Here is a 13,866-nt window from a genome sequence, read left to right as displayed (position 1 = left end):
ATTTGGTTTTACTAGCATTTCAGAGCAGTTGGAGGACACGGAAGGAGTGTTGTATGGCATTGAAGCTCGTTTGGAGGTTAGTTAAAACCTCTTACATCTAGACGTTCCGCTAGCGGAACACCTGCTCCAATATCCAATGATAGGCGTGGCGTGAGTTATAAATTCCTCAAAAACCGCAAAACTTCCATTTTTCAAACATATGACTATTTTACACCATTTTAAAGACAAGACTCTCCTTTATCTAACCACACTGTCCGATTTCAAAAAGGCTTTACAGCGAAAGCAAAACATTAGATTATGTCAGCAGAGTACCCAGCCAGAAATAATCAGACACCCATTTTTCAAGCTAGCATATAATGTCACAAAAAAACAAAACCACAGCTAAATGCAGCACTAACCTTTGATGATCTTCATCAGATGACACGCCTAGGACATTATGTTATACAATACATGCATGTTTTGTTCAATCAAGTTCATATTTATATCAAAAACCAGCTTTTTACATTAGCATGTAAACTAGCATTCCCACCGAACACTTCCGGTGAATTTACTAAATTACTCACGATAAACGTTCACAAAAAACATAACAATTATTTTAAGAATTATAGATACAGAACTCCTTTGTGCAATTGAGGTGTCCGATTTTAAAATAGCTTTTCGGTGAAAGCACATTTTGCAATTTACTGAGTAGATAGCCCAGCCATCACGGCTAGCTATTTTGACACGCACCAAGTTTGGCACTCACCAAACTCCGATTTACTATTAGAAAAGTTTGATTACCTTTGGTGTTCTTCATCAGAATGCACTCCCAGGACTGCTACTTCAATAACAAATGTTGGTTTGGTTCAAAATAATCCATAGTTATATCCAAATAGCGGCGTTTTGTTCGTGCGTTCAAGACACTATCCAAGGGTGATGAAGGGTTACACGCCCGACGCGTTTCGTGACAAAAAAATTCTAAATATTCCATTACCGTACTTCGAAGCATGTCAACCGCTGTTTAAAATACATTTTTATGCCATTTTTCTCGTAAAAAAGCGATAATATTCCGACCGAGAGTGGTGGTTTTCGTTCAAAGAGAGAGAAAGTAAACATTGAGTCGACTCGTGCACGAGCCTCAGTCTCATAGTACTCTGACCGGCCACTATCCAAACGTGCTAATGTTTTTCAGCCAGGGACTGCAAAGCCACGATTCAGCTTTTTACCACCTTCTGAGAGCCCATGGGAGCCGTAGGAAGTGTCACGTAACAGCAGAGATCCCCTGTTTTGGATAGAGATAATCAAGAAAGCCAAGAAATGGTCAGACAGGGTACTTCCTGTACAGAATCTTCTCAGGTTTTGGCCTGCCTAATGAGTTCTGTTATACTCACAGACACCATTCAAACAGTTTTAGAAACTTTGGAGTGTTTTCTATCCAAAGCTAATAATTATATGCATATTCTAGTTTCTGGGCAGGATTAATAATCAGATTAAATCAGGTACGTTTTTTATCCGGCCGTGAAAATACTGCCCCCTATCCATAACAGGTTAACACAGTGTCCAAAGAAGGGCCAGATGTAAACAGAATGGTGTCATCTGCGTAGAGGTGGATCAGGGAATCACCCGCAGCAAGAGCAACATCGTTGATATATAGAGAGAAAAGAGTCTGCCCGAGAATTGAACCCTGTGGTACCCCCATAGAGACTGCCAGAGGTCCGGACAACAGGCCCTCCGATTTGACACACTGAACTCTGTCTGCGAAGTAGTTGGTGAACCAGGTGAGGCAGTCATTTGAGAAACCAAGGCTATTGAGTCTGCCAATAAGAATACGGTGATTGACAGAGTCGAAAGCCTTGGCCAGGTCGATGAAGATGGCTGCACAGTAGTCTTTTATCAATGGCGGTTATGATATCGTTTAGTACCTTGAGCGTGGCTGAGGTGCACCCATGACCAGCTCGGAAACCGGATTGCACAGCGGAGAATGGTGGGATACGAAATGGTCAATGATCTGTTTATTAACTTGGCTTTCGAAGACTTTAGATAGGCAGGGCAGGATGGATATAGGTCTATAACAGTTTGGGTCTAGAGTGTCACCCCCATTGAAGAGAGGGATGACTGCGGCAGCTTTCCAATCTTTAGGGATCTCGGACGATACGAAAGAGAGGTTGAACAGACTGGTAATAGGGGTTGCAACAATGGCAGCGGATAGTTTTAGAAAGAAAGGGTTATCTAACCCAGCGGATTTGTACGGGTCCAGGTTTTGCAGCTCTTTCAGAACATCTGCCATCTGGATTTGGGTGAAGGAGAAGCTGGGTAGGCTCGGGCAAGTAGCTGTGGGGGGTGCGGAGCTGTTGGCCAGGGTTGGGGTAGCCAGGAGGAAAACATGGCCAGCCGTAGAGAAATGCTTATTGACATTTTCGATTATCATGGATTTATCGGTGGTGACCATGTTACCTAGCCTCAGTACAGTGGGCAGCTGGGAGGAGGTGCTCTTGTTCTCCATGGACTTTACAGTGTCCCAAAATGTTTTGGAGTTAGAGCTACAGGATGCAAATGTCTGTTTGAAAAAGCTAGCCTTTGCTTTCCTGACTGACTGTGTGTATTGGTTCCTGACTTCCCTGAACAGTTGCAAATCGCGGAGACTATTCGATGCTATTGCAGTCCGCCACAGGATGTTTTTGTGCAGGTCAAGGGCAGTCAGGTCTGGAGTGAACCAAGGGCTATATATCTGTTCTTAGTTCTACATTTTTTGAAAGGGGCATGCTTATTTAAGATGTTGAGGAAATTACTTTTAAAGAACGACCAGTCATCCTCGACTGACGGGACGAGGTCAATATCCTTCCAGGATACCCGGGCCAGGTCGATTAGAAAGGCCTACTCGCAGAAGTGTTTAGGGAGCGTTTGACAGTGATGAGGGGTGGTCATTTGACCGCGGACCCATTGCGGATGCAGGCAATGAGGCATTGATCGCTGAGATCCTGATTGAAAACAGCAGAGGTGTATTTCAGGGGCAAGTTGGTCAGGATAATATCTATGAGGGTGCCCGTGTTTACGGATTTAGGGTTGTACCCGGTGGTTTCCTTGATAATTTGTGTGAGATTGAGGGCATCTAGCTTAGATTGTAGGACTACTGGGGTGTTAAACATATCCCAGTTTAGATCACCAACAACGGGTAAGACAACAACAGCTAATCAGCTAAGACAACAACAGGTAAAATGGCGATGAATGGGCAGAGAGGGTCGGTTAACTACACACAGGGCCTGAGTTCGGGGCTAGGGCCGACAGATAAACAAAAGTAAACAAAGTGGAGTACCGTGATAAACGAACAGTCCAGCAGGCATCAGCTATGTAGCCAAGTGATCATAGGGTCCAGTGAACAGCAATAGATGGAACAGGGAAGGCGCGGAAGCCGCGAACTAACAGATTGTATTAGTTTAGAAAAATGTGTGCTATTTATCTTTGTGTAGCATGAAAGGTAAAATAAATTCAGTTGTGGACATGTATAGTAGTTATGTCTAGAATTTTATTTTAATCCTTGGATATCCTACAGATACTATAAACATGGTCCCTTGTTAGACCACAATTGCTTTGCAGCATGTTCAGGATTTATTTCAAAAGCAAGTGAGTATACCGAATAAACTAAATATCCTGAATAGTGTTGTGTTTGCATTTGATTAATTAGGCAATGTAGCACTAATTCAGCCAGCCAGGAGGATGGGGGATGAGTGACTGTGTCACGGCTGTTGTGTTGAATGGACCAAACTGCAGACGGAATGTGGATACTCATCTTTTTAATATATACGAGCAAAGCATCCACAGGAAAAACAATAAACAAACTAACGACAGGAACAGAGAAGCAGGCTCAACAAAAGCAGTGTTATCAAACAACTACCCACAAGTGACAAACAAAACACACACCTATTTATAGGACTCCCAATCAGAGGCAACTAGAAACACCTGCCTCCAATTGAGAGTCCATCTCCCATCCTACACATAGAAAAACTACCCTAGAACATACACAAGGAAATACAAACATAGACCAGTGACCAAAAAACCCCGTAATACATAAATAAGCTACCCTCTGCCAGGTCCTGACCAAACTATAATAACAAAATATCCTCTATACTGGTCAGTACGTGACAGACTGATCAATTGTTTCATCCAAGAGAGAGGTTTCATCTGAGTAGGAGTTCAAAATCATCAATAAAATATAAGAAAGGAATTATTCAAAAAGCTCAAAAAAATTCCATAAATCTAGCACAGGTCATGTTCATGAATGTGTGGTAGTGTTAGCCAGATAACATAACAACAACATGTTATGGGGCAGAGAGAAAAAATGTGCTTTTTTATAGCTATTTTATACATTTTGCCATGAGTCTGAGAGAAAACTTTGCAGTTTTAAAGCAAATTTCCTGTAAAAAGCTAAATTATGAGACAAGAGAAAGTTGTCTGGTTTCAGAAAATATCTCTCAATAGAATTTAATAAACATAGTCATCCGGAGCTTAAAAATATTTATAACATCAAAGAGTCTGTGATGCCATTTTGTTAGCTTCACCTCCATGTTAAATCCTATAATGGGGACAGCATTTTCTAGCTTGGACAAAAACAAAAAAATGCACCTTAAACATCCCACAACCCATGAAATATTTAGCGAAATATATATTTTGTTTAGTTATACATTACAAACCTGTAAAACAGTGTGAAAGGCCACCAACCAACAGATCTGCTGGCCATGCAGGTTGAATAATAAATGGGAAGAGATTTCCGATGTACCGATTCCATGGCACATGGTTTATAAAATGATGTAAAAAAACAACACTTGATTCAATACTTCCAGTTTTTCAATTTAAATTATACAAAATTATTGACACCAACGAATACTATATATATGGGGCATACAACAATCTCAGCTCTGTAGATTTTGCTGCGAAGAGACAGAATCACTAGATCATTTATTATTGTATTGCCCCATGTAGCTGGTTTCTGGTCACAGGTTCAGGAATGGTTAAAAATATCACAACATGCATTTAAAATTAACCTTACAAATAGCAGTGTTTGGCGATCTGGAAAGCCATAGTCAGTCAATAAATAATATTATAATAATGGTAGGAAAGGTTTTCATCTTTAGCTCACAATCTGTGGATACTATACAATTATAAAGGTTCAAAATGTATGTTAAACATCACAGCACAAATGAAAAATATATGGCACATGGGAACCAAACAGTTTGGTGATAGGTGGGATGGGCTGAGAGTGGCTGAGAGGTGGGATTAAAGAGCTTATATTCAGTAATGTATTATTGTTATGTGATTGCTGTATATTAAAGTACCATGTATGTAAAATGTATATGGAAAATGTGTATGCAAAATGTATGTATATGTAGCAGAAAAGCTGTAAAAAATCTAAAAAAGGTATGTGTCCTCCAAAGAGGGGTGGTGGTGGATCGGTTAATAATAAAAAATGTAATTAAAAATTAACAGATCTGCTGGCTCCACTTAGTGGTACCAATACCTTTCAGGGCATATTAAGGCATAAACCTGGAGGACTCCAATATAGCAATTGTACACGAGAGGGCGTGCTAAGCGACTTTTTTAGCACGGCTTTGCTGCAGTCATTGGTACGAGGCGAAGCCAAGTATCATAGATGTTTCCTAGGTGAGCGGGAACGATTATGAGGTTGTGTCTACACTTGACACATTACATGCGACTTCTGCTATCAGAATACAAAGATTGCGTTGAAAAGACGGGTCTAGACGCACAAAAGTCGCTTTGTGGTCTGATTGTGTTCAGATCTGGCTGACCACTTCAGGATGCATTGTGTGTGTATTTCTCCTCAGTCTGGATGGAACCGAGAAGCACCTTTTCATTATTGTGTTGGAGGAAATACGTTCCTAGCCTCTGAGGACTCAAATGCAAGCTAGCTAATAATGACACTTTTTGGGGGGGGGCTAGAGTTATGCTAACCCGTTTTCTATCCCTTTAGCGTTGCTTGCTAGCTTGCTGGCTAGCTACAGAGGTTTGCTGGATAGTTAGCTACAGTAGTTAGCTACTGCCATCAGTTGTGTTATCATATTTTGCCTTTTCCAATGTTTTTAGAATGCATACTGAATACATATGTAAATAAGGTATCTTTTTTTTCTTTATCATTATGGGCTATTGTGTGTAGATTGATGAGGAAAAAAATGTATTTAATAAATTTTAGAATAAGGCTGTAAGGTAACAAAATGTGTGGAAAAAGGGAACGTGTCTGAATACTTTATTTTATCAGGTAACACCCCTACTCTCACGATAAGTTCCATGGGATCTTTAGTGACCTCAGGACACCCGTTTAGCATCCCATCAGAAAGACGGCACCCTACACAAGGAAATGTCCCCAATCACTACCCTGGGGCATTGGGATATTTTTTTAGACCACAGGAAAGAGTGCCTCCTACTGGCCCTCCAACACCACTTACTTTGGTCACCAGTGTCCAAAACACAGCCAAGGCTGCTCACCAGCAAAAACACAGCGAAGGCTGGTCACCAGAAAAAACATAGTGAATGCTGATCACCAGCAAAAACACAACGAATGTTGCCAGCATAACCAGCTAGACCATGCTGGTCTGCCAGCATAACTAGCTAGCCCATGCTGGTCAGACAAGCTTGACCAGCATCAGATCAGTTCTGACCAACATAAGCCAGCATGGACCAGTTTGAAATCTATCCTGTTTTTTCAGCAGGGTGTTTGGGTCTTGACTGGGTTTGTAGATCATGGTGATAAGTGCAGATTTTCGGGGTTTGGGTAAGTGGCTGTGGCTGTGGGTGAGACATGAGGTGAAGAGGTTGGAGAGGAGGTGTAGATATTCATCGGGTGCTTGTTTTATATATGCCTATATGCTTTGTTGACAAAAAATTCAGGTGGATCTTTGTTTCTTCGACAGTGACGGATAGGATGGTCAGCTGGTGCCAGGAGAGAGCTAAGTGACAGCTGTGTGGTAAGTGTTGTGTTCTCTATTTCTCTGTCAATGTTTTTCCAGTCTTGGTCAAAGTGTGGCTCGCTGGGGCAAGGGTGGACATTTTCTAGCTGGTTTCTGAATAGTATTGCTTTATCTTTGTTGTTGTTTTGAGTTGACGATGGGATTTAAGTACAGGTATGATGGCACCAGGGGATATGGCCGCCGTTTTACGGTCACCTAACCAATTGTGCTATTATGTGGGTTTTTTTTGCGATATTTGTAAATTATTTTGTACATAATGTTTCTGCAACTGTATCTTACGGCAGAAAATAGCTTCTAGATATCAGGACAGCGATCACTCACCTCGGATTAGACAAAGATTTTTTTCAACAACAATAACAGCAGCAAGCAGGACTCACACGATATTCTCCAAACACCCCACAGGGCAGACATCCCAATTATTCGCAAAAGGAGGCGACGCAGAGGAAGAAGAGCGGGATGCCTCGACCCAAAGAAGGCAACAAGGAAAGCTGCCGTTACCGTCAATATTACTCGCCAACATGCAATCATTGGACAATAAATTAGACGAGGTACGATCACGAATATCCTACCAACGGGACATCAAAAACTGTAATATCCTATGTTTCACGGAATCGTGGCTGAATGACGACATGGATATTCAGCTAGCAAGATACACGCTGCACCGGGAGGATAGAACAGCACACTCCGGTAAGACGAGGGGGGGGGGGCGGTCTGTGCATATTTGTAAACAACAGCTGGTGCACGGAATCTAAGGAAGTCTCTAGATTTTGCTCGCCTGAAGTAGAGTATATTGTGATAAATTGCAGGCCACGCTACTTGCCTAGAGAGTTCTCAGCTATACTTTTCGTGGCTGTTTATTTACCACCACAGACAGATGCCGGCACTAAGACCGCACTCAGCCAGCTGCATAAGGAAATACAGCAAACAGGAAACCACTCACCCAGAGGCAGTGCTCCTAGTGGCCGGAGACTTTAATGCAGGGAAACTTAAATCAGTTCTACCAAATCTCTATCAACATGTTAAATGTGCAACCAGAGGGAAAAAAATTCTTGATCACCTGTACTCCACACACAGAGACGCGTACAAAGCTCTCCCTCGCCCTCCATTTGGTAAATCCGACCACAACTCTATCCTCCTGATTCCTGCTTACAAGCAAAAATCAAAGCAGGAAGCACCAGTGACTCGGTCTATAAAAAAATGGTCAGATGAAGCAGATGCTAAACTACAGGACTGTTTTGCTATCACAGACTGGAACATGTTCCGGGATTCTTCCGATGACATTGAGGAATACACCACATCAGTCACTGGCTTTATCAATAAGTGCATTGAGGACGTCGTCCCCACAGTGACTGTATGTACATACCCCATGGATTACAGGCAACATTCACACTGAGCTAAAGGGTAGAGCTGCCGCTTTCAAGGTGCGGGACTCTAACCCGGAAGCTTACAAGAAATCCCGCTATGCCCTGCGACGAACCATCAAACAGGCAAAGCGTCAATACAGGGCTAAGACTGAATCATACTACACCGGCTCCGACACTCGCCGGATGTGGCAGGGCTTGCAAACTATTACAGACTACAAAGGGAAGCACAGCCGCGAGCTGCCCAGTGACACGAGCCTACCAGACGAGCTAAATCACTTCTATGCTCGCTTCGAGGCAAGCAACACTGAGGCATGCATGAGAGCATCAGCTGTTCCGGACGACTGTGTGATCATGCTCTCCATAGCCGACGTGAGTACGACCTTTAAACAGGTCAACATTCACAAGGCTGTGGGGCCAGATGGATTACCAGGACGTGCTCTCCGGGCATGTGCTGACCAACTGGCAGGTGTCTTCACTGACATTTTCAAAATGTCCCTCATTGAGTCTGTAATACCAACATCCTTCAAGCAGACCACCATAGTCCCTGTGCCCAAGAACACGAAGGCAACCTGCCTAAATGACTACAGACCCGTAGCACTCACATCCGTAGCCATGAAGTGCTTTAAAAGGCTGATAATGGCTCACATCAACACCATTATCCCAGAAACCCTAGACACACTCCAATTTGCATACCGCCCAAACAGATCCACAGATGATGCAATCTCTATTGCACTCAACACTGCCCTTTCCCACCTGGACAAAAGGAACACCTATGTGAGAATGCTATTCATTGACTACAGCTCATCGTTCAACACAATAGTACCCTCTAAGCTCATCACTAAGCTAAGGAACCTGGGACTAAACACCTCCCTCTGCAACTGGATCCTGGACTTCCTGACAGGCCGCCCCTAGGTGGTGAGGGTAGGTAGCAACACATCTGCCACGCTGATCCTCAACACTGGAGATCCCCAGGGGTGTGTGCTCAATCCCCTCCTGTACTCCCTGTTCACCCACGACTGCATGGCCAGGCACGACTCCAACACCATCATTAAGTTTGCTGACGACACAACAGTGGTAGGCCTGATCACCGACAACGATGAGACAGCCTATAGGGAGGAGGTCAGAGACCTGGCCGGGTGGTGCCAGAATAACAACCTATCCCTCAATGTAACCAAGACTAAGGAGATGATTGTGGACTACAGGAAAAGGAGCACCGAGCACGTCCCCATTATCATCAATGGGGCTGTAGTGGAGCAGGTTGAGAGCTTCAAATTCCTTGGTGTCCACATCAACAACAAATTCGAATGGTCCAAACACACCAAGACAGTCGTGAAGAGGGCACGACAAAGCCTATTCCCCATCAGGAAACTAAAAAGATTTGGCATGGGTCCTCAGATCCTCAAAAGGTTCTACAGCTGCAACATCGAGAGCATCCTGACCGGTTGCATCACTGCCTGTTACAGAAATTGCTCGGCCTCCGACCGCAAGGCACTTCAGAGGGTAGTGTGTACGGCCCAGTACATCACTGGGGCAAAGCTGCCTGCCATCCAGGACCTCTACACCAGGCGGTGTCAGAGGAAGGCCCTGAAAATAGTCAAAGACCCCAGCCACCCCAGTCATAGACTGTTTTCGCTACTACCGCATGGCAAGCGGTACCAGAGTGCCACGTCTAGGACAGAAAGGCTTCTCAACAGTTTTTACCCCCAAGCCATAAGACTCCTGAACAGGTAACCAAATGGTTACCCGGACTATTTGCATTGTGTGCCCTCCCCCTGCCCCCCTGCTACTCTCTGTTTATCTTATATGCATAGTCACTTTAACTATACATTCATGTACATACTACATCAATTGGCCCGACCAACCAGTGCTCCCGCACATTGGCTAACCGGGCTATCTGCATTGTGTCCCACTACCCGCCAACCCCTCTTTTTACGCTACTGCTACTCCCTGTTCATCATATATGCATAGTCACTTTAACAATACCCACAGTGTCTGTATATAGCTTTGCTACTCTTATTTTCAAATGTCTTTTTACTGTTGTTTTATTTCTTTACTTACCTACACACACACACACACACGCACACATACCTTTTTTTTCGCACTATTGGTCTGAGCCTGTAAGTAAGCATTTCACTGTAAGGTCTACACCTGTTGTATTCGGCGCACGTGACAAATAAACTTTGATTTGATTTGATGTTGTTGGCCTTGTCTTCGGTTAACGCTTTAGATTTTTTGCCAGAAGGTCCGGGGATTGGTGTCGGTGTCTAGCTTGTGGTAGAAGGCAGTCCACTGTTTCTGTTTATGAAGGGTGAGTTGGTGTCTGATATTGTTCTGTAGCTGGCTGGGGTGCTCTTGCTCTGATGAAACCTCTCTGTATCTTTTATTCTGCTTGATAAGGCTGAGGATGTGTGGAGGGAATAGTCCCTTCCCGGGCCTGAATGAGGACACTTCCCAGCCTCTCTGCTAGCTGGGCCAGCTCCTGGGGGTCCTGTGTTGTTGTGGTGGTAGTAGTAAGGGGAATAGTCCCTTCCCGGGCCTGAATGAGGACACTTCCCAGCCTCTCTGCCACCTGGGCCAGCTCCTGGGGGTCCTGTGTTGTTGCTGTAATGTTACATGTCTTTTTTCTATTTATCCCAGTTTACTTTTTGGAGTTGTACTTTAGTTTGGCAGGTGCTTGTTTTAGTTTAAGGAAAAAGGAGGCAAGGAGGGGAAGGTAGTCACTTCATAGCTGATGGAGAAGCTCAGGGGTTTGGCAGCCAGGTCCGGAGAGCAGAGGACAAGGTCGAGGGTGTCTGCAGTGGAGGTGGAGGAGTGGATGTGTGGATGTGTATTGGTGTTGAGGATGGTGAGGTTTGTGTTGTTGAGAATGTCCCTTAATGTTCTTCTCGAGTGGTTTGTAGTGTTGCAGTTAAAATTGGTGTGATTGGCATTAAAATCATCCATGATGAAAGTATGGCAGTGATCAGCTTTTCTGAGGGTTTTATTGAAGGTGGACAGGAGAGGGGTGTATGCCTTGAAATCAATTCTGTCTGCTATGTACTCATTCTTATCGTGATTTTCTTCTGTGAGGTTAATAACTGTTTCTGAGTACTCAATGCCTTCCTTTAAGAGCAATGCAACACCCTCTGAATCCCCCTGGCCGTTCATTTCTTAAAATGTTACAAACAGGGAATGCGAAATGTTATATATATATTTTTTGGTCTCATCGATGGAGGCAATCTTCACTTGTTTTTCTTCGAGTAGCGGGATCAGCTCCTGCTTGTGCCCCCTTATGCCTCTGATGTATGCATGTAAACAGGTGGTTGAAGAAGCCATCTAATAAAAAAGGGAATAAACTATGTAGGATGGGTAAAAGTTAAGAAGTTAAGACTGGTTAAAAGGTTATGTGTCTTTTCTAAGACTCTCAGCATCTCCCCATCAGCACATATCTTATTCAGGTCATACTGCAGGTGGGCAATGTTCTTAGAGGTGGCTGTGGGGGCTAAGAGCTGGAGAGGCTTGGTGTGATGGTCTGGAGGCCGATGAGTGAGGGCCACCACAGTTGGCAGAGTTTGCATCTTGCACAGAAAAAAAAATAAAAAATGTATGAAATGTGTGCATTCACTACTGTAAGTCGCTCTGGATAAGAGCGTCTGCTAAATGACTAAAATGTAAATGTAAATGTAAAAATGTTTTTCTTTGGGGCTGATGATCCTATGTGCTTTGGTAGTTGTGACTCACCACCTGGATTCGGTCTTATATGTAGCAACATTTGAAATTGGGTTTTTTACATTGGTAAAAAGTAGAGACTCAGAGCTACAAAATGGTATATCATACACTGCATTTTTGAGGAACAATGGGAAAGTAATTCTGCTTTGAAAGTTGATACACTTGCAAACTCACTTTTGAGAAAAGGGCTTTGAATGTTTTGGTACCTACTGGAGAGCACTCCTTTGTCTACACCCATTCAGCATTGTTCACACCCTCTTAAGCCAGCCCCACCCATCTCTTTAAGGATTCACATGTGAGGTCATGTGCTAAACAGTGAGTTGTGTAGTAAAGATTAAGACTAAAAGTGGTAGTATCAAAAGTAAATGGAATTGCTAAAATGTACTTAAGTATCAAAAGTAAAAGTATAAATAATTTCAAATTCCTTAAACCAGACAGACCAATCTCTTTTTATTGACGGATAGCCAGGGGCACACTCCAACACTCAGACATAATTTACATATGAAGCATTTGTGTTTAGTGACTCTGTGTGGTATGTAACAAAATCATGTTACGAACATACATATCAAAATTCATTTTATATATCAATATATTGGTAAGCCTTGCTAAGTGGATGAATCTTTACAGAAGGTGTGAACGGTACAGCAAATGGGTTCGTGCATAGTAGCAATATCAGAAAAACAGTTGAAGTCGGAAGTTTACATACACTTAGGTTGGAGTCATTAAAACTCGTTTTTCATGCACTCCACAAATTTCTTGTTAACAAACTATTGTTTTGGCAAGTCGGTTAGGACATCTACTTTGTGCAGGACACAAAACATTTTTCTAACAATTGTTTACAGACAGATTATTCCACTTATAATTCACTGTACCACAATTCCAGTGCGTCAGAAGTTTACATACACTGCCTTTAAACATCTTGGAAAATTCCAGAAAATTATGTCATGGCTTTAGAAGCTTCTGATAGGCTAATTGACATAATTTCAGTCAATTGGAGGTGTACCTGTGGATGTATTTCAAGGCCTACCTTCAAACTCAGTGCCTCTTTGCTTGACATCATGGGAAAATCAAAAGAAATCAGACCTCCACAAGTCTGGTTCATCCTTGGGAGCAATTTCCAAACGCCTGAAGGTACAATGTTCATCTGTACAAACAATAGCACGCAAATATAAACACCATGGGACCACGCAGCAGTCATACCGCTCAGGAAGGAGACGCGAGAGGAACGTACTTTGGTGCGAAAAGTGCAAATCAATCCCAGAACAACAGCAAAGGACCTTGTGAAGATGCTGGAGGAAACAGATACAAAAGAATCTATATCCACAGTAAAACGAGTCCTATATCGACATAACCTGAAAGGCCGCTCAGCAAGGAAGAAGCCACTGCTCCAAAACCACCATAAAAAATCCAGACTACGGTTTGCAACTGCACATGGGGACAAAGATCGTACTTTTTGGAGAAATGTCCTCTGGTCTGATGAAACAAAAATAGAACTGTTTGGCCATAATGACCATCGTTATGTTTGGAGAAAAAGGGGGAGGCTTGCAAGCCAAAGAATACCATCACAACCGTGAAGCACGGGGGTGGCAGCATCATGTTGTAGGGGTGCTTTGCAGCAGGAGGGACTGGTGCACTTCACAAAATAGATGGCATCTTGAGGGATGAAAATGATGTGGATATATTGAAGCAACATCTCAAGACATTAGTCAGGAAGTTAAAGCTTGGTCGCAAATGGGTTTTCCAAATGGACAATGACCCCAAGCATACTTCCAAAGTTGTGGCAAAATGGCTTAAGGACAATCCCATATAAAATGTGTGGGCAGAACTGAAAAAGCGTG

Source organism: Salmo salar, chromosome 16 (assembly GCF_965601325.2).
Source record: "Salmo salar chromosome 16, fSalSal1, whole genome shotgun sequence".
NCBI classification, from domain to species: domain Eukaryota; kingdom Metazoa; phylum Chordata; class Actinopteri; order Salmoniformes; family Salmonidae; genus Salmo; species Salmo salar.
The sequence above is the reverse complement of the archived record's forward strand: the minus strand, read 5'-3'. Positions refer to the sequence as shown.